This window comes from Panthera leo, chromosome B2, assembly GCF_018350215.1.
Source record: "Panthera leo isolate Ple1 chromosome B2, P.leo_Ple1_pat1.1, whole genome shotgun sequence".
Taxonomy (NCBI): Eukaryota; Metazoa; Chordata; class Mammalia; order Carnivora; family Felidae; genus Panthera; species Panthera leo.
Window position 1 is genome coordinate 111,769,745 of NC_056683.1, and position 26,591 is coordinate 111,796,335.

At 35.9% G+C, this 26,591-nt stretch overlaps 1 protein-coding gene and 1 long non-coding RNA gene across 4 annotated transcripts in view; one reads left to right on the plus strand and one right to left on the minus strand.

Moving 5' to 3' along the window:
• The window catches only part of NKAIN2 (sodium/potassium transporting ATPase interacting 2), a 980,716-nt gene that overhangs the window by 854,096 nt on the left and 100,029 nt on the right, over nucleotides 1-26,591 (plus strand). The window lies entirely within an intron of this gene.
• LOC122220355 lies at nucleotides 635-6,353 on the minus strand. The gene is made up of 3 exons (XR_006202816.1): nucleotides 6,294-6,353; nucleotides 1,941-2,110; nucleotides 635-718 (listed from the first exon to the last, which is right to left on the minus strand). It is a non-coding gene; the product is annotated as an uncharacterized LOC122220355 (long non-coding RNA).

A 26,591-nucleotide genomic window follows, 5' to 3' on the forward strand; every position in this document is an offset into this window, starting at 1 on the left:
AGTTTTGGCTCATCATTTGTTCCATCATAGGAAATATTTATTTTTTTATGTTGAAGCTGTAAGTACACGTATGTGTCTTTGTTACACTAGAGCTCTCCTAGGTAAGAAACACTATGACACTTTAATACTCTGCCTCAGCAATGCTTTTATGAACTCCAGCAAAACCTAATGTAGAATTTCAGGCCTGCAAAATAAATGTAGGTAAACAAGCATTTGTTATTTATAGCACCTAAAGCTCACTTTTCCTACCTATATTGTTTCTACCTTCAGTTGCTAAATTTGTTGTTCCTATAAGGCATACAGATAGTTCTACTGCTATGATGCACTAGCAGAAATCAGTAAAATATTATTTCTCAAAATACTTCTAGGAAGAACCCAGGTCTTATTTCCGTCCTCCTGCCCTTAAAATTCCTGTATCTCACACACTTGGCAGCACATGGGCTTGTAACCCATCTCTGCAGCTGGTCTATGTAAATGAGCTAGAAATGATGTGTGTATGTCTTATACTCACCAGCCTGAGTTTGGTGGGGTTGTGTCGTTTCTGACTTGATTAAGAGTACAGCTGTGACCAAGCAGGTGATGAAACATGGAGCAAATACACAGAGACAGATGGATTAAGACTGTCATAATTGTAGTTTTACTTGATTATAATTTTCACAGGCTCCAGGTGATTTCTATTTCTTTACGGCTTCACTCGTCTCGGGAAGTCCCAGTGGACCTTGAAACAGAAGACAGAGACACATCCTGCTTTTTGTCTAGGCCCATTTGCAGAGTGGGCACTTCAGAGAGTTGTGCTATGAAAAAGCAATTAACTTCTTGAGTCTAGGGTGCCATTTAGAATATCTAAGCTACTGCGCTTCATCATAAAATTGACCTTTTTAATTTTTTATGTTGGAAATTTCTACTAAAAGTGTTAGCATGAAAAAAAGTACAGCTCCAAGGAAAATATGAAAGGCACGGGAAGGAGTCATGAAAGGTGGTGCTACCCTGAAGGAAAGTTGAAATCATCTCTACTTGGATATAATAAATACCATGTCACGAAGTACCCTGTGCTTAATTTTTAAATAATTGCTATCATTAGGTAACATAACAATGACATAGCAACACCAGATCTGAGTAAGAAGTGGACAGGCAGTGTATCTTAGATTTACAGCCAACTTATAATCGTGCAGGATAATTGCTTTGCTCTCTGGAAAAGAGGTCCTTTTCTCATTACTTTTGACTGTCATTCCTATGCTCTAATCATATTAATGTGACCGTAATTTATGTACTGTATTTTTCCAAGCTGTATTAGATTTGCCATTTTAATTTCCTTGTCCAACTCCAGTGTTTCAGCAAAGAAAGAAAGAAAGAAAGAAAGAAAGAAAGAAAGAAAGAAAGAAAAGAAAGATAAGTCATTGTCAATAGGAAAAAGAAAGGGAATTTATTTAGGAACAAGAGAATTACCACAGAAGGTCATCAGGGTCATCCATGCAGGCCACAGTTCTGTCACCACCAGTAACAACACAGAATGCTTTCCAGTGGGATAAAGGTTGAGAGTTAAGTTACCTATGTTGCAGCCCTCATAACTCCACTTATTAACTGTATGACCTTGGGCAATTTTTTTAACCTTTTGGAGCTTCAGCATCTCTATCTGTAAAATGGGAAAGCAATCTAGTTAAGTGTAGTTGTAGATCTATTCCAAAGCTCACTGGCTTAAAGCAGCAATTTACTAATTATCTCTCAGGGTTCTGTAGGGTAGCTGGTCTCAATTAGGTGGTTCTGACTAGCGGAGCTCAGCTAGGTGATGGTTGGGCTGGGGGCTGGTGTCGTCTGGACTGGGCATCCAAGATGGCCCTTCCACACACATAGCAGTTGATGCTATCAGCCACCGGGGTCTCAGCTGGGAGATAAGCCAGAGTGCCTATTCACAGCCTCTCCATGTACCTTGGATTACTTACAGCATGGTAGCTTAGTTGGGAGGAGGAGAAGATCCTTGGAGAGTGCCTTCCTAGAGACCCAAGGAGAAGATCCAAGACTTTTATGACCTAGACTTTGTAATCCCAGATTCATGAAGTGAAGAATTAACAACCTGATGGAGGCAGTGGCAAGATCACATTGTAGAAGAGCACTGTGGAATTAGAAAGGTAATTGCAATTATATTTGGAAAAAATCTGCTGTACCCTAATGACTATATCTGCTTGATAAGGTTCGGGGGAGGATTATGAGTTAGTAACCCGAGGCAAATATTTAGAACAGTGCCTGAAATATTTTAAGCTCTGAAAAATGTTGGATATGAATATTGTCTTCCAAAGCTGGAATACTCTGCACTATTTCCTGATCTCATCATCCTCTCTGTTATTTGTGAGTGTGATTTTTTTTTAACATTTCAAAATTAACATTTGTAACCTGTACCTACTCTTGCAGACAGGGGGAAAGAAACATTTACTGATTTTTGAAGTTGAGTAAATATGTAAGTATTTACTTTGCAGATATTTTCCATAATTTATAAGTTGTGGAATTTTTTTTTCTCTAAGGAGCAGCTTTCCACATACTGAGTCTGAGAACATTCCTTCTGTGTCCTTTCACCAGTATTTCATTGTCTCTATCTATGAGGACTTGTTATGGCATGTGTAATCTCTGGTTAATAATGGGTCAATTCCAGTGATGTTTAAAGTTTTACATAAGTGATGAAAAGATAATATTAAAAAAAATTAAAACAGCTCTCAGACCAAAGCATAGTATTTTTATCTTGAACTTCACATTGCTGGAAAGAGATCTCAACTTAATATGCAAAATCGTATTCTTAGAACCAAAAGTGCTGCAAAAAAATAATAAAGATGAACAATGTCATAGAAGTACAGTTTTATTGGTATTATATCTTATATAGAGAAGTAAATTAAGTTTTCTCTTCTTTTTCTTGCACTGTACTAGTTAAGTAAGATTTAGAATCTAGCAGAATTCTTTGTTCATAGCAAATACTAAAAGAAATACGTGTTTATAAAGATGATTTATTGATATATTTTTAATTTCACATTTTGATGACTTTCAACACACCTCATTACTAATATTCAGAATAACCTATTTTCACTCTTTAAGTGAGTGACTCTAATCATTGTTCTACAGATGAACATTATGGGAATTAGATGAAAAATCAGGCAAAATCATGGATGTCACAAGGGAAAATAATCCATGCATTAAATACTTTAATAGGATCTCACCAAGATGTGGGAAGGAACATTTAAAAAATATGCTTCCCTCTGACTTGATTAGTATAACTTTTTTTCACTTGGAATCTCATTAATAAAAACCCAAGGTGTTGAGTTTCATAAGTAACTCTCTGCCAAAAGCAAGAAGTTCATCACAACTGAGAAATTAAATTATAGTCACAAGGTGGAGGACATTATGTCCCAAACACAGTCAGCCCCTTGTGAATGTCAGATAACTGACATGGGCCTCAGTTTGCAATGAATAGCATAATTTTATTTTCACCAGGCTTCTTCAAAGATGAACTAATAATTAAAATAACTGAGAGAAGCCACCACTGACCAAAGATGTGGAAGTGTGCTCCCCAAAACAATTATAAGTAGTCAGTTCAGTGATGCACCTAAAGGCTGGCTTACAGGCATTTAGAACAAGTGAAACATAAAACATCTGACAGAAACTAAACTAAGACAGAAAAATACACCTAAAATAACTGGGTGCCTTAACACAGAAGCTCATTTTCCAACCTTGGACAACAGAATATTAAGGTGATCTCCTTGGATTCTGAGAAAAAGGAGTATACTCAATCAGACTCTTCCTGTACAAATAATCTCTTTCCTGATATGTAGATACTAAAATGAGAACATTTTAAAATAATACTTTGGAATTTTGAAACTGCGGAGACAAAGTCCTGTAAAGCCTTCAAATCTAAGTTTATTGTAATTGTATTTATTCATGGAGTATTATCATCTAGAATTAGCATACAAAAAAAACCCATGATTGACAAAACTAAGGATATAAACATCAGCAAACTGGGCCACATGTGTATGAAAAATGGGCCACAAGTCTGGAGTTTCATTTCTTTTTTAAGTTTTATCTTTTTTCATTGTTTGATGAGTTCTGTTGCAATATTAAAACTGTAAGAAAAGACATTAAACCATGTGATCTTATGCACTCTTTTTTTTAAATTTTTTTTAATGTTTTATTTTATTTTTGAGACAGAGAGCGACATAGCATGAACAGGGGAGGGTCAGAGAGAGAGGGAGACACAGAATCTGAAACAGGCACCAGGCTCTGAGCTGTCAGCACAGAGCCCGATGCGGGGCTCGAACTCACAACCCTGATCCGAAGTCATGACCTGAGTGGAAGTCAGACACTTAACCGACTGAGCCACCCAGGCACCCCTTATGCACACTTTCTTAGGGACAATTCATTGACCATGATTTTCTTTGAACTTCTCAACTCAAACATCTGTCCATATGAATTTTATACATATTGTCGAATAATACACAGATTAGTTATGTGCATATTTATTTACTGTTTGCTCTTGGCTACTAAAAATATGACATATCTTTATAAAATTTAAACAACATGACATAGTATAATAAAAAAAATAAACTGAAAGCAACTAAAAGAAGCAGAGAAGTAAAGAGATATAATAGGTTAACTGGGATTTATTACATACAGAATTGATTTAATAATAATCTCTCAGGGGAAAAATAATAACAAATATAACTAAAAATTGTCTGTTCCTAGTCGGCAGTAACATACATTTATATATATTGCTATTCTTTGTGCCATTACCACAATTTTTTTTTTGTATTTTTCACATTAAGAAACTAGAATCTAGAAACTTTGAAATTGGTTTGGCTATCATCAGTTCTGTCATGAGAACCAATCATTTGCTTTTTATATTTATGAGGATTATTTCATAACTCAATAGAATATATCTTAATAAAGACATCGCAAATTTTTAGGATAGTTTAGGAATGGATTATCTATGTACTTTTATCCTAGATTGGGCTAGGGATTTGTGCTAACCTCTGGAACTAGAGTGAGCCCACATAGGACAGTAACAGAGATACTTTAAAATTGGGTTACATTTAACTGACAGTTATAAAAAAATGTAAATACTGCTATACATATATATATTTGCCTATATACCAAACATACATGATGAAAATGGCATAAAATATCAAAATCAGATGCACGAAACATTCTGAACTACTTTAGAATCCTTTCTGAATATTGAACATTTAATTTCTGTATGGATAAATATATCATATTTTGAATTTCATGTAAATTTCCCCCTTATAAATCATAGATCTAAAATTTCATCATTTTGGAGTATGACATATTTGCACTTAAATGTACAAGGACAAACAACAAAAGACCATTCTCATATTTATTTGAATGATTAGTAAACATTGTGGATGGTCTTCATGAATTTCATATCTGGCAAACATAAGAAACCAGCAAATTCTTGCCAACATTGTTTTCATTTTCTTTCACAATGGGGCTTCTTTAGATACATTACAGTTTTTAAGGAAAGTGTCAGGAAAAGGCAATTTGTAGCCAAAAAAACTGTGGGAGTGGGGGAACATAGGTTCGTGATGCTTCTCTCCAACTTCTATATTTATCACACTCCTGGTCTGTCAGCCTTGTTGCTAGTACTGTCCTTTTCCTATTAAATAGACAATGCTGATTAGCTTTCTGGAAGCAGCAGAATATAAATTTCAAAAGCTAAAATGACAACACAAATGCCTTAACATTGGTCATTCTATCTCTGTGCCCGCAAAACAGTCATAGTCTCTTAAGTCATTAAAAATGCAAACATGCCTTTGAAAATACAGTGAGATTATTTCAACGCTATGTGGGTAATTTTCCAAATCGAATATATTCCTCAAATGTATGGTTTCATAAAGTTTAATTTGGCTCACTGCTTTACTCACATGATAACATTTTTATTTAAAAATGAATTAAAAATAAGTTCTGTGGGCTTAGCAGTCATCTTGAGCTCATGTGCCGAAAAGAGTAAATGTTGCATGCAGGAAAAGGGCATTACTACTTGTTTCCATCATTCTACTCCCTATATTTAAATTTGGATTCAGCCAGTACTGTGTCTATCAAGAAAGTCATAAACCTTTCACAAATGTATTGTCACCAAAAGACAGAAACTATGATCTGGAACAAACCAATGATCCTTCAAGACTATCTCTGACAGGTTTACTGTGGGAATCTTTAAAGGGAGATATACTCTCCAAAGTAAGAACGACTGAAAAAGAAAGAAGGGGGGGGGGAAGATTACTATGGGAAAATTTCTTCCAGACCTCAAAAAAATCAGCATAATCCTTGAACCATGAGCATCAGTCACTCCTTACCATCCTTTCCTTATTTGGGCAACTTTAGAACTTGTTTCCCTATGATGACTTCATAGAGCAGAAAATTCTATTTTGTTGCGTGGTTTGATCCACACATTTCTTTAATTTTCTTGTGTACATTAATTCATGCATTAAGCTGTACATTAACATGGTACTATAATAAGAAGGAGGGGGGCTAGAATATTGTGCAACCTAAAAACTCGCAGCTCTGACAAGTGTTTAGAAAATAGTTATTAGTCCCAGGAGTACATATCTAGTTCATTAGGGTTAGTGCCTTTAGCCGAGGAGTAAGGAAGTGACCCTGCACTAGCTCTGACATGTCTGTTAGGAGATAAGCTATCTTTCCAGAATATAAAGGTGAAACATAATTGAGAACCTGCCAAGAAATACAAACTTCATTAACAATTATTTATTTATACTTATTTGTGGGTAAAAATTGAATAAGCTAGAAGAAATTAGGCTATATGTTTAGTAAATTTAATGTTATATAGAAAATAGGCTTTGGAGCACAAATGTACAATTTTTATCTCTACCATTTGAGAGTAGGGTCTCTGGGGGAAAAAAAACTAAATAAAAAGGAAGAAATAAAGAATTGATTATGTATATGGAGCTAGAGAGACCAGTGGTTTTTTGTTTTTGTTTTTGTTTTTTGTTTGTTGTGTTTTGTTTTGTTTTGTTTTGTTTTCTGGACCATGGTTGCGGATACCAAAATGGGATTTCCTGGAAAATACTGGTGTAGATCATAATAATGGATACCAAGGCATTCATAATGACAAAAGGAATATCATGAGAAGAGGCTCCCTTAAGCATCAAAGAGAACTTAAGAGATAAAAAGTGCACCCCTTCCTTGAAATAAAACCAATGAGAAATGTGTCACAGGTTGAAGCATAAAAATTAATACATTTATTCAAACATGTATTGAAGTAATTCTGTATGGCAAACACTGAGGTTAGGAACATACTAGAAAAAAAAAATTTTAACTATCAGAGAAGGCTGTGGAAAGAAGAAATAAAGCGCATTGGTCACAAATGTTCTGACTACACTATAGTGTAATTCATCGAAATTAAATAAACAATGTAAATTAAAATTTGAACATGGGGTGTAAATACAATTTAATATGTAAGTCTAAGACTGACCAGAATAGCTTATGACTAATGAATGACAATGGAAGTCTTATTCCCAAAAAATAGTGTAATAGAGAAGTGAGAGTGTATGTCACAAATAAATAACTATAAGAGAAAAACATAGTCCTACTGTGGGAGAACAATGGACAACATTTTATTGGGAGCAAATGGTGAGAGCAAGACCAAGAGTGAAAGTGAGAGAAAGAGAATAAGGACCCAATGATGGCAGTATCCTGCAATCCTCCTGATTAGATGGTTAGCCTCCTAAAACAACTTATGAGACAAAATATCTTGACTCTGGCACACTTTAATTATTTGGACAGCTACTATGATTTCTACACTGATAGCACCTAATATAATCTCCACTTACCTTCCTGATGAAGAGGAGGAAGGAGGAAGATGGGGCAATAGGGAGAGTGTTATCTGTACTTAATTCTGAGTACCCAAGAAGAACCAATTGACAGTAAAATGGAAGCAAGAAAATTCTCTTTGAATGTGATAATGTTATCTTAATGTTTATAGCATCCATGGAAAAAATGCTTGATTTAGTCAAATGTGTCCTCTGTTCTGCTCTTTTTCTGCTAAAGGATAAATATAAGCCAATGGCCAAAAGCTCTTAGAAAAAATATTGCTCAGAAAGAAACTGGATGCTCCCCAGAACAAAATCTTGATCATACAAAGACAAGCTTGTTAAATAATACTAGGAAAAGTTAACTATGTAGCTGAGTGAATCTGGATGGTGAGAGTTCTCTAAGAGCTCTCACTGAAAAGGAATACATAGAAAAGATGGGAAGTCCTTCAATTATTACTAAGTAGAGCAAGTTGATGACTTTGAAAAATAAATAGAATAATAAAAATGATTTTTAATATATTCAAAACGATATAAATAAGACAGAACTTACTATTAAGATAATTGACAAAATGTTATCAGATGACATGGAAAATATAGAAATTCCCAGATTCTTATCTTGCCATGGACTGATATGACAAGAACATTAGTAAGAGAGGATTGAACCTGAAGTGGAGAAAAATTGAGTACTCAGCAACTCTGTGGATTCAAGTCTCTTGCTTAGTAAAAATTGCATCCCAGAGTATTGAAAAAGCTTGTAAATAAGAGTGCTGAGATGCTATCAGCCATATTTGGGGAATATAAAGATATAGGCATTGGTAAACTAGAAACACGCAAATTGTGTGCTGATTTTCAAAAGTTATAAAAAGATTTTGAAGGGAAAAAAGACAAATAAGCTCTTTAGAGTAAAAGTAAAAATGTAAGAAGTACTATTTAACCCAGAATTTAAACATCTAATGGAGATGGTGATCACTAAGTCTCAAAATAGTAAGGGCTAGAAAAGAATTCATGGAGATAATTAAGCATATATTATATATTTATGAAAAACAGAAAAAAGTCTAGCCACATGAGTGGTTAAGCGACTGACTTTCGCTTGGGTCATGATCTCATGGTTCATGGTTCAAGCCCTGCATCCTACTCTGCTGACAGCTCAGAGCCTGGAGCCTGCTTTGGATTCTGTGTCTCCCTCTCTCTCTGCCCCCCCCCCCCCCCCCGCCACTTGCACTCTATTTTTCTCTCTCTCTCTCTTTTTCAAATGTAAATAAAACATTAAAAAATTTAATAGAAAAAGAAATCAAAGGAATAACGTCAATAACTAAAGCAACAGAGGAAAGCTTGGAGAGAATGTAGACTCACTAAAGGGACACACAGATTTCCCTACATATACTTTTGGTGGCCATTGGATCTTTGGAGGAAGTGATGACAATGATAACAAAGACAAGGCAATAATTACCATGACAATGGTGATCATGATCATTATGATAGGGTCATTGATCCATAGGCTTCTGAGGTCAGGACCCATTTTTGTCTTGTGCTTTGGTGTGGTCCACTATCTAGTGGGACATCAATATGTTTGAGTTGAACTGAATAATAAGTAAGAATAATAATTCTTCTTAACAATTGTCTAAACATCTCACAATGCTTTATTTCACTTCATCATGACAGAAAATCCAAGGTCACCGCTAATAAGTGGGAAGTTCTAACTCAAATCCAAGGCTGTCTGATTCAAAGCCTTAAGCTCTTAACCACTGTCATTATATTTTTAGATGACAATGACCAGTTGTCCATCCTGATTGAAACCTGATTCTGTGGCAGCTGAGACTGTTTCCTTTGTTCCATGGAAGTTCTAAGAAAAAAGAATGAATGGCAGGAAGTCCAGGCAGGAGTATCAGAAAAGCTGGAAATTCTAAGGAACAATGAATAAACTGACAAGTTCAAAGGAATTCAGATTCAGGGAGCTGGATGCAGAATAAGGGCTTTTGGAAGCAGGTAGAAAAGTGTCAATATATATAAATGGTTGCAGGGCATCCTGGCACTCAGTGTGGCTATGACAACATGTCACCAGATCTTCATGTGACGCTAGCACTTTATCTGGGATATGAGGCATCTCCAGTTGAAAAATTAAATTAAGTTCAATTCAATTAAATTATTAAAATGACTGAACTTATTAAGGGGATTTTTATTTTTTATATACCTGCTTTTATTTTAAGAAACTCTGCTTCATAAAGAGAATAGCATTGCATCCAACTATACAAGAAGAGAAGTCAGGTTTCAGAGTACCTAGTGAAAAAAAGGCTTAGGTCTTAAATTATGGTATTTGCATTTGTTTGGGGTTTTTAAGTTGTGTTTTTATCTAGTTATAGTCAACATATTTATCTCTGCTTTATGTAAAGAAACAGGATAGAAGGTGAAAAAAACTAATGTGATGCATAACACAGTGAATATATAAAATTGTATGTATGTACATTGTGGAGTATTTCCTATGTATCAAGCACATCACATAAACAGTTTATAAAGTTTATTTAATACTCAATAATTTAATATTCTATCCTATGATGTTATGATCCCTGTTATATAGATAAGGAAACTGAAGCTCAGGTAGATTGAATTTTTTGTACCTATTAAGTAGAGGAGCAAACTTTCAAATCCCAAAAATCCTTTCTCTTAATCACGATAATAAACTGATATTAAGCATGGTTCCTTCCTAAGAAAGCCCTTAAACATAACCTCAAATAGAATATGGGGTCAGAAATATTTGGTTTAACAGAGATTACAAGAAAAAGTCTCAGAGACTTAGTGGACAGCCAGCCTGATATGGGTCAACAATGTGATTAAGGTTTCAAATAGAGACCAAATAGGCTTAAGTTGAATTAAAAGATCTTGGAATTTCAAACAATGGTAATGGTTACAGCTCACTCCTCCACATTTGGAGAATTGTGGTCAGTTCTGGACATCATGTGTTAAGTGAAACTTTAGGAAACAGAAATGCATCTAAAAATGGTAATGGGGAAGAGACTTTAGAGCCATTATGCCTGAAAATTCATATCCTTGAGCTGAGTAAACTCAGGATATTAGGATGGTTGTCCTCAAAAATTGGAAAGACTATCACCTAGGAGAGGTGTAAGGTTTACTCTGTGTTATTTCTAGAGGTAGGAGACAAAGTTTTACTCTGAATGAGAAATAATTCTGATAATCAAAATCATTCCAAAATATAAGGGAAGTGAGCATTCCATTAATATAAAGATTCAAGGTGCTGTCTGGTCACTGTCAAAGATGCCATAAGGATGGATGGGTAAGTGACCTTGAGTAGTGTATACCTCTGGAAAACCTCATCATTTGCTCATCTAGCAACTTTAAGATTGCCTTGGACAAGGTCTAGCTGTTCCTGAGGCCCAGATGCATTGTCCTCAAGACGTTCTCCTGAATATGTCCTTTCTGTCAATGTCATTTCTTTCCTGGAGGAGTGTATACCTGACCCTGACACCACGTTTCCAGCTCTTTTGAATGTCTGCTTTGTGAACCCCTTCGATTGCTGTAGTGGCTCTAACTTCAAGAGATTGAGATGTAGTCTATATAACTACTGAGACTGAGAAATCTAAATTAAGCTAAAGCTTCTTGGTTTCCTTTAAAAAACAGACCATAGTTCTGAATAGAGCCATAAGCACAGTCGGGAGTTATTCAACCAGAGGTAGCTCTTTGATTGATAAATCAATTTGCAGGAATATATTAAATGATTAATGAATCTGTCATATCAACTAGGACACTTGCTAATTGTTTTCAAGGTTCCAATAAATGTAATGACAATTAATTGCACCTGCTATAATCCGCTTCATGCTTGCAGCTGACATGGAAGTTTAACTTTCATTTTTCACTGGTGAAAAGCCTTTTGTCTATTCTCGCTCTTTTTCCACACCTGCCTGATATAGGAAAACAATGTTTGTGTTAGGCAAAATCCTGCTTATTAATGGCTATGAATTTAAAGCCCTTAGAGCCCTCCCTACAAACAAAAGCAGGAAGAAGTTTTCAAGCTGCCCAGAGAAGAAAGTGGTGTACTTACAAATCTAATTTTCATCTGAGTATAGTATATTGTGGTTCCCTGAGGCAGGCCTTGATATCACAAAAGCAATTTCTGGCAGATTGGAAGGATTATTCCCTCCTGAGTTTCCAGCATCTGACAGGAGATCAGAGTGGAGGTCCTACTCTCAGGGGACTGGCAGCTTCATGAAGCAGATGGGACCTGACAGGCTATTTCCAAGAAATGGAGCCTTCGAAGCAGGAAGCAGGTATGCCTGACTGAGTAATGGGAGGCTCCTCATTTAAACCGGGAGAGCCAGAGCCCGGTGGTGGCAGGCAGCATTTATTCATGTCAGAGGAGCATTGCCAGCCATTGCAGGAGCCCTGAGAAGACAGAATGATTCAGAGTGCTGAACAGCCAGCCTACAAAATTCATTAGGCAATTTAACCCTATTAATGCCATCCACTTCCTGAAAGTGCTGTGAAAAAGTGGATTTCAATCCATTACACTTTGTGTCTCCAATCCTAGAGCCCACTATAGAGGACATTTTCTATTTTCTCTTCTACCCAGATCATATGTGTCCACTTTCCCCAATTTTTAGGTGCTAAAAATGAGAATCAGTTGTAGACTCTCCCTCCACACCCCAGAACAAGGTGAAGCAAGGTTTGGGGGTGGGAAGGGGACAAACATGGATGCTTGCCCACCTCTAGGAGGAAGGTGGTGGGATGGGAAATGAAAAGGGAAAGGGCTGCTCTGCCACCTAGTTTGCCCACGGTCACTCTGCCCTGCATTCTTCATGCCTCCTTCTCCCCCTTCTCCATGCTGCTGGGGTTGGAGCCTCAATTTTAGGCTCTGATCACCTTCCATTGCCATGAGTCCTACCCTTGCCACCCCCCATCCCCCCCGCACGAATCACACCATAGGCAGATTTAGAAAGAATTCTAGAGGAAGACTAGGATGATTGTGACATTCAGTGACTGAATTGTCTTTTTTTATCATCTTTTTGAGATATAATTCACATAACACAAAATTCATCCATTTATTTATTTTTTTAACACTTTATTTATTTTTGAGACAGGGAGAGACAGAGCATGAACAGGGGAGGGTCAGAGAGGGAGACACAGAATCTGAAAGAGGCTCCAGACCCTGAGCTGGCAGCACAGAGCCCGACGCGGGGCTCGAACTCACGGACCATGAGATCATGACCTGAGCCGAAGTCGGCCACTTAACCGACTGTGCCACCCAGGCGCCCCAAAATTCATCCATTTAAAAGGTACAAATCAATGATTTTTAGTGTAATTACAGTTGTGCAACCATCACAACCTAAGTTTAGAACATTTCACTCCAAAAGGAAGCCCCGTGCCCATTATTAGACACTCCTCGTCTGTCTCCCCAGGTCCTGGAAACCATAAATCCACTTTCTGTCTCTATGGATTTGCCTATTCTAGACAACTCATATAAGCACAATCATATAACAATATGCGATCTTTTGTGACTGACTCCTTTTACTTAGCATAATGTTTTCAAAGTTCATCTATGTTGTAACATGCATCACTCATTTTTATTGCCAAATATATTCCATTGTGGGAATATGCCACACTTTTTTTTTATCCATTCATTACTCAATGGACATTTGAATGTTCCCACATTTTGGCTGCAATGAACCATGCAGCTATGAAGATTTGTGTGGAACTCTTTGCTCATTGTCCTTTAATATTTCAAATACTATGAGGAAATCCACAAACCTTGCCACTACACAGTTGAGCACTCAAGCCCCAACCTCACCAGACTTGCTGTGTGATTTTGTACATGTGTTTTGGCTTCTCTGAACTTCTGTTTCCTCTGCAAGCTGTCTTGGTAGAAAGCCAATGCTCAAAAGTGATCCTTATCCACGAAACTCAAAATACTTCCAAATTTTATGTCTTCACCACTGTCTTACACGATGGCTGGTTGGCAAATGCTTTCTTTCTGAGTCAGTTTAAATCATCTAAACTTTACAGGTCAAATTTGAGGAATAAGAAATAATAAGTTGTAACATATAACTTATTAATAAACAATAAAATAAAATCCATAATTTGTTACTAAGGTAAAAATTCAATTTAACCTTCCACTTTTGATAAATAGAAGTGACCAACTAGTGAAGAAGATTTAAATAATACATATGAGTTAATGTAATTTTATTGAGTGCTTTTGTGTGTTAATTTATCAATATAGAAGGAAGAGGGAGAAATGGTGACATATTTTATCATCTATTATTAGTCAAATAGACTATTTTTTCCAACAGCATTCATAGTGTAAATTGCTAATTTCCATTTTGTGTAAAAATCAATTTTTATGTAATAGTCTTCATCTCAATCCATTCCATAAAACTGGGATTTAGTATATTCAAGTGCTGACAATGGTTCAGACTTTCATAGACTATATAGGGAGCATTTCTTTTTTTTTCTGACTATGGTACAGTAAGTCTCCAGTGGGAGCAAGTATTTAGCAACATGTTACTTATCACTATGTGACCCTATTGGAATGTAACTCAGAAATGTCTTTTGCAACAAAAAAAAGAAAAGAAAAAAGAAAAAAAAATTCTTCCTAAATTCTTCCTACTAGATAGTCATTAGCAAATCCTGTGCCTTTGGAGACAATCTGTAAACAAATAGTTTTCTTTATGTATGGTCTTCTTTATTAGAACAAGATCAGCCCATGAAGACTCTTATTACTTTTCCAAGGGCATCATCACTTTTTTTTTTGGTATTCTAAAAGCTTTCTCTTCCTAGAAAGCAAACACAATAGTTGACCTATAAACCAGATATTTCTGTTCATTGAATCTATCCTACTAATCAAGAGAAATAGGGAAATTTGTGTGCACAAGCATAGTATTAATGATGGGACTATTTCTGCTCGTTCATATTGTAATGGAATTTTTCCCCTATGGTTCATTCATCACTTTAAAAAATTAAGCCAATTTAGAAATATAATTTGAATGTATAATTGAATTTGTCAGTTGATCTTAGCCTTTACAAGTTAATCAAATAACACGGACTTAAGGAAGTTTCCCACACATGCTCTCATTTATGGGCAGCCAATCATCCCCTAAAGAGAATGTCAGGTTCTTTCACGATTTTTTGTTGATTAGATCCTCAATTTTTCTTTAGAGGGCTGAATCATTTTTTTCCCCAGCAATCAAGATTCATGCTATCAGTCAAACTGAAAGGAAGAAAATGGCATAATTTTAGCTAAAATATTAGAAATGACAAATAAGTGAAATATATTAACTGGAGTGGAAAAGAAATGTGTAATTAAGCAGCACAAGGACCATATGTCAGATTCTTCTATAGTAATAGATGGGAGGAGAGTTTAGACTTTTTGCAAAGACCAATGTAGCTGTCAGGACATTTTAGTCCTCTTTATGATTCACTGGACTCATTAGGGACATCTCACCTCAACCAGCAATTGACAAGTTGATTTGTTTTCTTTCTCACTCTCTCTCTCTCTCTTTTAAATTAAATATAAGAGGGTAGATCAGCTAATTATAAGCTATGGCTATATGTGCACTATATGTGTGATTTAAATTATTTAAATACATACAAAAATAAGCTTATTTGGAATCTTGAAATGTCTGAATTGCTACCTTTCAAATACTCCTCAGCCCTGTGTCAACCATATTTTGAAATTTTTAATGGAATATGTGTCACACTTAAAATACCATCTACTTCATGGTGTTCCAACGGTGCTCCAGGCATACAGCCCTCTTCAGATTTTCTCTAAACAGATAGGAGGCTGGACATTCAAACTTAAAGTGGGTGTTGTAGTCCTACACTAACAGGGAGAGAAGCACTTCAGCACCAGAAAACCTCAGCTCCCCAAAGCCCAGAGATGCCTGGGAACAAGGTTCTTCCATTTGGAGAAAAGAATGATAAGACCTACAAGCTTCAGTGTGAGAATATTTCAAAACCCCTATGGAGACATAATTATTATTTTTTTAATGCTTATTTATTTTTGAGAGAGGCAGAGACAGAGCTTGAGCGGGGGGAGGGGCAGAGAGAGAGGGAGACACAGAATCCGAAGCACGCTCCAGGCTCCTAGCTGTCAGCAGAGAGCCCGACGTGGGGCTCAAACCCAGGGACGGTGAATCATGACCTAAGCCGAAGTCGGACGCCTAACCAACTGAGCCACCCAGGCACCCCAGAGACATAATTAAATCTAGGTCCCAATATTGGAATGTGTGTTATTTATCCTTAACAGTAGAGTTAGTGGGGTTGCCAAGATTATTATGTTCTGAAATACTCACCATCATTTTGCTCATATAATCAACATCATTAATTCATTTTATGAATAGGAGTGTACAGTACAAGAACAATGAATTGAACTTACTTCTACATTTGATATTTCTGAAACTGATCATTTCAATGCTAGCATGGTTTCAGTCAGAGAAGTAGGAAGGACTTTTAACCATGATGCCTACCTGCTTTCACTTAAGTCTTGGGAATATGAAAAGTTAGAGTCTCTCTGACATTTAGCCAAGTTCACTCACTTGATGTAGAGTGTATATGGAAAGATTCAGGATTTAAGAACATATTAGGTGCCAAGTTTTACTTATGAATTATAAATATGTTTCCCACATATTATAGCTAATGCCCTTACATTATTAACATTTCTCTCTTCAATTGAGTCCTTTCCTTTAGTTTATAGTCTTGCTAAAGACTCTTCCATTCAAAAAAGAAATATTTTTATTTTTGTTCTCCTTCAGACTTCTGCGGATCCCCACTTTCCATTCACAGACAATGTAAGATAAAATTTACCATCTTAACTACATTTAAGTGTACAGTTCAGGAGTGTTAAGTACATTCACATCATTGTGCAACCAATCTCTAGAACTCTTTTCATCTGTAAAACTGAAACTGTATACCCAGTAAACAACTCCCCACTCCCCTCCCATCCAGCCCCTGGCAACCACCATTCTTTTTTCTGTCTCTATGAATTTGACTATTCCAAATACCTTATATAAGTGGAATCATATAGTATTTTTCTATTTGTGTGGCGTGTTTCACTTAGCATTATGTCCTCAAAGTTCACCCAAGTTGTAGCATATGTCTGAGTTTCTTTTTAAACTCAGTTCATGAGAACAAACTGAGGGTTGATGGGGGGTGGGAGGGAGGGGAGGGTAGGTGATGGGTATTGAGGAGGACACCTTTTGGGATGAGCACTGGGTGTTGTATGGAAACCAATTTGACAATAAATTTCATATATTGAAAAATAAATAAATAAATAAAAATAAACTCAGTTTAAACTCAGTTTCTTTTTAAACTGAATAACATTCCATTGTATGTATATACCACAGTTTGCTCATCCATTTCATTGTTGATAGACACTGGGGTTGCTTCTTCCTTTTGACTATAGTGAATAACGCTGCTATGAACATGGGTGTGTAGATATCTCTTTAAGAGTCTGCTTTCAGTTATCTTGAATATATACCCAAAAGTGGAATTGCTGGATCATATGGTAATTCTATTTTTAATTTTTTTAAGAAGCCACCGTACTGTTTTCCATAGCAGCTGCACCATTTTGCATTCCTACCAACAGTGCACAAAGGTTTCAATTTATCCACATCCTTATCAACACGCGTGATTTTCTGTCTTTTTGATACTAGCCATCCTAATGGGTGTAAAGCAGCAGCTCATTTTTAGACCTAAAATTTTAGACAGTTTTCCAAAGTGTGGTTTGCAAATGACATCCATTAGAATCACTTCATAAACATATTATAAACATTCAGATTCCTGAATCAAATCTCTGAGGAATGGGCATGAGCAATATTTTAACAAGTTCCTCAGACAATTCTTTTGAAGACTTTTGGCATACAACTTACCATATTAGTTGGATGTGATATTAAAGTACCTCAAAGTAAGAAAGAAAACACCCAGCCAATCCTATGATATTGTCTAGAGTAGAATACTTGCTATAAAAATCTCACTTTTTATTTGGATAAAGATTACAAGGAAACAGCTAACATTTTTCACCTCTAGATATGTTATTTTTGCAAATATAATTGTGTCCTTGAGCCACATAGTGACACTTTCCAGTATGTTGCTGAATGTTACTATTATCATCACTGAATTAATGGAAAACTATAAGCACTTTGATTATCCTTTGTGGGGGTGAGTGTGTGTGTGTATATATATGTATGTGTGCACAGGTGTGACATGTATAATGATCTGACTTACTGCTGCATTGCCAAAGGTTTTTTTTTTTTATTTTTATCCATTTCTCTTCTTTTGCACAGTAAAAGTCAGGGTTGACATTTCAGTTCTATTATGATTATTTGAGTCCTTCACACTGACTACTGTGCTAGGTAGGCACTATTTATTTTCTAGAGTAGACAGTGCCTTAGACCTTAGCTATCTGCAAAGATGCTTGTTTATTATGAGAAAAGACCTTAGGGACCAAAAGTGAAATTGTGTCCAAAATGAGAGCAGATAGGAACATGGATTAAACAGGAACAAACTCAGTATTCACTGGTGGTGAAGAGGAAGTTGAAGGTTGACATCAAGATTTGAATTAAGAAGTTTTATGCCAAAGATTTTTTTAAATTAAACTACTTATATCAATTTTGCATCAGCACAATTGCATTTATAAAATCACATATAAGAAGACCCTTTACTTCCAAAATACTGGGCATCTTTCCAATCCAAGTCTTCAGATTTATTGTTTCTATAGTTCTGTGCTGGTATTTTTGTGCCTCTGAAACCTTGTCTGCTTTCAGCAATTAATAAAAATGTTATGGGTTTTGATTTGCATCACTGCAGCATATGAACTAAATTACTTTTCATCTGCAGGTTTAAAGCAGAATAAAACTCTTTGTGATAAAGTTTCATACTGTTTGGATATGAGTTGCTGAACCGTGGAATCCAATGAGCCAATGCCAAGGCAGCCAGGAAGAGTGGCTGCCTTTTGTTCCAGTTTATATCATTCTAGCTAAAGAGTCTGCTGTTCTAGGAGGTTTTAAATGCTAAGCCCCTCTGTGGCTTTTATAAATTGAATAATTTTCTGACCAAAAGCAACCACTGAACTAAACCAGAGCGCAACATGGGATGGCACCCCCGCTTGTCTGTCACGGTTTAACAATTGCAGTTGCCAATTAAGTGCAGAAAATTTTGCTCTCAGAAGTATTTAAAGAACATATATTATAAGTTATTTTATACATAGTAGAATATATTTCACATTCACCATCCACCCAAGGGTAAAGTCAAAGTTATTTCTCCTTCTACTGATTACCCTATGTCCCTGCCTTTCTTTGTTGCTTCTTCGCTTTGTTCTAGTTCAGTTCACTGTAGAATAGCTTACATGGATAGTGTACTCAACTACTTTTTACTATAGTGTAAAGGAATATATGTGTTTGTGTGTGTGTAGATTTTATTTATCTATTTATCATCTATTCCCTGGAATAAAAATGGGGTGATTTTATTTAGATAACAATTTCAACATAGTTACAAAGATAGGAAGTAGTTCATTAATAATATAAGAATTAAGGATAGGGATATGTTTTATTTATATTCATTCCACCCTCAGTGTTTAGCACAGTTTGTGCATGTAATAAAGAAGACTCTAAATGCATGAATAAATTAAGCAGAGGTTTCGGAGTTTAAATATTCCCCTTTGGTCCATAAACCCTTCCACAGATCTTGGTCGTAACTTTCTTGTTCTTCTGGATAATCTACCCTAATTCTTCCAGTCCTAGTTTAAGCTACTCCCTTTTCCTCACTATTTTATTTTCTTACAGTATCTCTTATGAAACTGCAATGTGGGGCACCTCGGTGGCTCAGTGGGTTAAGTACCTGACTCTTGATTTCAGCTCAGGTCATGATATCATGGTTCATGGGATTGAGCTCCACGGCAGGCTCTGCTCTGACAGTGCAGGGCCTGCTTGGGATTTTCTCTCCTTCTCTCTCTGCCCCTGCCCCACTTGTGCTCGCTCTCTCTCTCTCTCTCTTTCTCTCTCTCTCTCTCTTTCTCTCTCTCTCTCTCTCTCTCTCACACACACACACACACACACACACTAAATAAATAAACTTTTTTTAAAAAAACTGCAATGATTTTTTTGTGCACCTCTCTCACCAACTCTGTTGCAGTTTTCCTGGAATCTATCAGAAATTCAGTCTTCTTCCTTTGTTCTTTCTTTAGCTTTTGATTTAGATCCACTGCTGGTACCTATTTTTTTTTTTTTCAAATGAGCCATTCTGTTACGTAGCTTTCATGCATTACCCAGGTGTCTTTCTGTCCTCATTACCACACATAGCCCACTCATAGGTCACAATTTGGATACTGGAAGACCAGCTTTGGCTTTGGCATTATGCTATATTTGTGGGCTTACTTGGGCTTCATCATCCTAGAACATTTCTGTGCCCTGTTCTATTTCTAGTTGCCTTTAAAAAAAAAGAGAGGGGGGCTTCTAGTTTTTCTTACCTTCTTCTGAATATCATACGTCAAGTTATTTTTCCTGTATTACCCAAAACTTGCTATTACATTTCCATTCAAAACAAGAGTATTCTAAAGGATATAATAGGGCTGTGTTCTTAAAGTTTAATCAGTTCTTTAAACATCAGTAACCTGTCCAAATACAAACTAAGATGTAAGCTTCATGAGGGTAGGGACTTCTTTTACTCACTTTATTATAGCTAGTGCTAAACATCTGCCTGCCTTTCTTCCAAGAACTATCCTGAATCACTCCATTTACTTTGTGCTTATATAACAATTTCAATATAACAGTAGGTAGTGTATATATAACAATAAGCAGTGTCTACATAACTGTGTCTATAAGTCCATATGGGATGAACTTGTAGTAAGTACTAAATTAACAGGATTGTTAGAACAAATATAAAAAAATGGATATCAGCATACCTTAAAAGCCTACTTAAACCCACATGTGGATGAATTGTCTTCCAATATATAGTATAGTATCTTATGATCTAACCTCCATTTACCAAAGCATCTCTCATGAAAATTCTATGGAATTTCAAAGTAGGGGGCTGCTTGGGTGGCTCAGTCAGTTAAGTGTCCAACTTTGGCTCATGTCATGATTTCATGGTTTGTGATTTCAAGCCCTGCGCTGGGATCTCTACTGACAGCTCAGAGCTTGGAGCCAGCTTTGAGTTCTGTGTCTCCCTCTCTCTCTGCCCCTCCCCTGCTCATTCTCTCTCTCTCTCTCTCTCTCTCTCTCTCTCTCTCTCTCTCCCTTTCTCTCAAAAATAAATAAACATTAAAAAAATTCAAAATAGGGATAAAAGAAACACATCTTTTCTACTATGGCTTTCACGCAATGAGGGGGTACCTTCTCCAGCCCTCCTTTTACCTTTTGAGTGAGAATAGTCTCCCTGAATTCTGGTTTATCTCTGTGGGTTCTAAAAGGGAGTAGAGATTTAAGCTTTTGCAGGAAGATAAGAAATGGGACATAGTTTGGTGAAATGAGAAATAGGAGGGAAATTAAGACAAAGAGCAGAGGATTGGGTCATGATGATGGAATGGAACAGGGGATATTTGAGTGGTCATTATGGGCCAAACACTGTGGTTAGGATGCTAGATGATTAGCTCCCTTAAATTTTACAAGAGCCTGGCAAAGTTTGTATTATTACTCCCCCATTCCATAGATAAGGAGATTGAAATTCATAAATTTCATTTTTCTGTAGTTCCACATTAAAAAAAAAAAACAACAATGGCACAAATGAGTAAAGCTGGTAAGATCTGAATAGGATTTATAGACTGTATCAATGTCAATATCCTGGTTTTAATATTTTACTATATAGTTTTGCAAGATGTTACTTTTGGGAGAAACTGTAAAAAGTACACTCTCAATTGAGGAATTTTCTATATTACAAATACTAGCCCTTTGTCATATGTGTTGTGAATATTTTCACCTAGGTTTTTACTTGTCTTTATGTTTATGGTGTTTTGGGCTATAGAAAAAATAATTTTGTGTAGCCAATGGTGTTAACCTATTTTTTTTTCTGTAATTTTGAGTCATAGGAAGTATTTCCTTACACCTATGTTAAAGAACAATTTACTGGTGTCTTCTTCCAGTACCTGTATGGTTTCATTTCTTACATTTAGATATTTAAATACATCCTCAGCCTATAGTGCAGGTTGGTCTCAGGAAAACTGCTAAGAGGTTTCAAGATGACATTTTTTACTCATTAGTCATGAAAGGTTTTCTTAGCACATTGATCCCTGCATGGTAAGTACTAGAAAACGAATGGTATTTGATTATTGTTCCCACAGTCCTTGCACAGAAAGAATGCAATCAGGAACAAGCTTCCAATGAAGAGTAAAAGTATTGTGAGTTCCATAGACTTATGGTATCTTTGCAGAACTGTCTGTGTTAAAATGTGGTTTTAAATTCACATGAATTTCTAATGCAGACTAAGAGTTTTACACTATAGGTGTGGATTATGCTATGTGAGGCTGTTTTCAGTGTTTGGCTTGGTAATATGCAGAAGACAACGGTCATGGCAAAGTAGACAGAATTGTCAGGAGCCTTGTGGACTTCCGGTATTTGGGTCACTCTGAATGAGAAGTCAACATTTTGCTAGCTATTTCTCACCCTAATTACTGATTTCTACTCTATGTATATTGCCACTCTGTATGCATTTACTTTAATATATATATTATAGTTTTTTATTATTATTATATATTGTATTATAGTTTTTGCCATCACTTATACATGTTGTAGAACAAGACTCAGTAGTTAGGGCAATAGATGCTGGCAATGCACACATCATTAGCAAATTACCATTATTTAGGTCATACTTCCCTCAGAAAGAACATCAATATAATGAGATAGAGATAAGGAACTGAGCTGAAGTGGGGAAAAAGCATCATAAATAACAGCATAAAATAAGTTAAAATCAATTTCAATTTCTAATGGATAATATGGGAGCTCCCAACTTTATTGTCTAATTTTCTTTTCCAAATGACTATAGCTAAATACAACCAAAACAACATTTATATTATTTTGCTGTTATTTTTGAAGTTTATATTATATAATAGCAATGAAAATTATTACATCAAGAATAATTTTATTTTTCTCTTAAACATTCATTTCAACAGAATCTTAAATTTCCATTATCCTAAATTTTAAGGATGTAGTAATGATGATGATGAATTATTGTAGTCAAAACATTTCTATCATCAACTAGGATTAAAACAGTATATTGTAAAATTATTTCAATCTTAAACAGATAGCTCTTAAAGAGTCACCAATATATTTGCATGGTAGGAATTTGAGTTCTTTAGCATTTAGTTCAATTTTAACTTTTTATTAATGTATTTTCATAAGAAATCCAGTGTAGTGATTCTTGCTTCTTTCATATTGTAGTATTTTTGGAAACTATTTGATCCAAAGTAGTTTCTGAAGCCATCACTCCATCTTCTCCTATTAGTTGAGATGTAGAAATAATGTACAAGAAATTATTTTAGTTTTGCCTGAACTTGAAGCTGCACAATGCCAAATCGGAAAGTTAAAGATAAAAGTAGTAAATTAAATTAAACATGCAAACTGATTACTATAGATTAAGAAACTCATAATAAAAAACTGATCCCCTTCCTACACAGTTGTTTTGACAATATATAGCAGTGACTTTGAAAGTTATTATAATTACAATAATAAATTTGCTATTATAAAACGGATCATAAAATGCATTCAAAAACCAAACACAGTTCATATTTGGATTATTCCTACATTTTGGATTATTTATACAACTTTTCCCTAACATGGGTGTATTTAATCAACCTTGCATTATAATTTAAAGTGCTATAAAAATTAAGTGTATTGATGATGACTTACAAGTTGGAAAATAACCCAACATCTGATTAACTGAAATGCAAGAGTTTTGCCAGCCTTAAAAATGTGTATTCCAGTTCCACTTATTATAACTATTATCTTAACACTTTTTAACTTCACTGCATCAATGAGAATGGCTACAATTCAGAAACGAATTTTAAGAAACCATACAATACCAAATGTTGGCATAGATATGAAGAAACAGGAAATTTTATTCATTGCTGGTGGGAATGCAAACTGGTACATGTGGAAGGCAGTTCTTACAAAGCTAACCATAGTCTTCTCACATCAGCCAGCAATCATTCCAGTAGGACATTACACCACTGATATGAAAACTTATATCCACACAAAAATCTGTACACTGATGTTTATAGAAACATTATTTAAAATTGCCAAAAATTCAGAGCAACCAATATGTCCTTCAATAGGAAATGGATAAACAAACTGTGGAATCTTGATACAATGGAATATTATTCAACAATAAAAGCAAATGAGCTACAAAAAGTACAGATCAACAGTAAGTGTTTATACAAAGTAAAAGAACCCAGTGATAAAGTTTTTATACTGTATGGTTCCAATTATATGGGATTCGGGAAAGGCCCAAACTACATCATAGTAAAAAACAGCAGTGATTGCTAGGACAGAGGAGCACTGGGGGTAAGCTTGATTAAAGTACAGGGGAGGGGACTTTTAGGATGGTGAAACTATTCTTCGTGATATTGTAGTGGTAGATACCTCAAAGTATGCATTTGTCAAAACCCAAAGAAAATTACAGCATAAAAATAAAACTGTATGAAATTTAAAAAAAAATCATTTAGGGGGTTCAGAGATCCCAGGAAGGAATGCAGATCATTACAAGAAAATCTAACTGTATTGCAAATGTGCAAGACAACTTCACTGAAGGGGAAGGGTGGAATGGTGCTGAAACTTAGAAATAAACCTGTAAAACTAAAAGAAAAAGAAACTGCCCATAAGCACTGCACTGTAGTTGATAATGTTGTTTCCCTTTGATGGCACAGGTTAATAATTCTGGTACTGCTACTCATGTATACTGGAATTGAACAGTTATGTAAATGGATGGTGGATGGTGAGACAGATTTTTCACTGTTATAGTACCAGGTTGCAGGTAAGCAAGGAGAGACAGCTAGAATGAGCCTGTGGTAATGGATTAGAGTTGGAGACATCAGTATGAATTCAGGTTTAGCTTAATATAGATACGTATAGTTCCACAATAAATAAATATACAGATACACATATACATATATATGCACACACATATACATACACAGGTTAGTATAGACACATATATTTCTTTGTTCTGTCAGGTGAAAGGGCCCAAAGTAATGACACCCCCACAGAAATGAGCACATCTAATGCCCAGATATTTGCTTCTAATACCATTATCTCATAAGAAGAAACTGGGCTCCCTGGAAAAGTAGCTGCTTCTATGACCAGAGCAGGAAACACATAGCATGAGCCTGGAGTTTCTTGTAATACCATAAAATAAGGAAATACTTTTTTATAAAACCTCACAATGTTGAGGGTATATAAAAAAGCAAAGCAAAACAAAACTTAACCACACAGGCAGAGGTCAGCTACCAATGGCCAAAGTTGGAACTATTTGTGCAATAAAGCAAAGTAGTTGTATTAGTCTTCTCTGGCTGCCATAACAAAACATCATAAACTAGGTGGTTTACACAACAGAAATTTATTTTTTCACTGTCTGGGAGGCTGGAAGTTGAAATCAAGGTACCAGTATGGCCAGGTTCTGTTGAGAGCTCTTTCCTGGGCTGCAGATGGCTGCTTTCTCACTGTGTGTTGACATGGCCTTTCCAGTGCATGCACACACAGAGAGCACATTGTCTAGTGTCTCTTCTCAGAAGGGCACTAATCCCATCAGACCAGGTTTCCACCCGCATGACCTCATTTAACCCTAATTACTTGCCAAAAGCCCCAGCTCCAAATGCTATCACTTTGAGGGTTCGAGCTTCAACATATGAATTCACAGGGAGGAAGAGACACAAACATTCAGTTCACAAGAGTAGTGTTGGATTATAACCCTCATTTCTCTGATGAACAGCTATGTCAATTTCACTCTAAATATATATCTCTTGGATCTTGACCCTGTTTGCTGTTATCTCTGCTGGGTGCTATTATCTCCCCATGAATTACCATCACAGCCTCAGAACTGGGCCCTCTGGCTTCAGCCATGTTCACTGTATTTTACAAAGTGACCCAGAGTCACCTCTTTAAGTGTGACTCTCACCATGCTTCTCTTTTGCTTAAAATCCTTAAATGGCTCCTCACTACCCCAGTTCCTTAGTGTGGCCCTTTATAAAGTGACCCCACGTTACTTATCAGTGTTTTCCACCATTGCACCCTGACAGAACCCAGATATCCTATAAATCAGGACAAAAACAGCTTACTCCCAAAGAGAACTTCCAGGAGATACCTTCTAACAGACCTTGGCTGACAAAAGTAGGTAGTAGGAAGAAATGAAGAAAGTTTGTGGAATGTCAAAAAAATCAGTAACAGGCAAATGCCAGACATCACCCAGTTCAAGGCATGGAATAAATGGGTAATGTTCCAAAAATATTTATTGAACAGAAAAATAAGTCCAAAAGAGGCAAAGAGTAAATACAAGGGCATTACTGCTGATTGTTACCATTCATGGAAAAAATAATAATAATGTTCTTTATATATAATATGTGCTTAATACACTTTGCATTGAAATTCTCTTTCAGGCTTTTAAAATTTTTCCATATGGTGTATTTACACTTTCTGTAAACTTTCCTCCATCCTTATTCTACTTGCCTTCTCAGAGAGAAAGGCTGAAAGGTGTGACATTGTAGTACAGAATTTCATGTGATGGCACACACTCATAGTTTTTGGCCACCACAATGTATGAGTAATAAAAATTTGAGCAACATTTCTT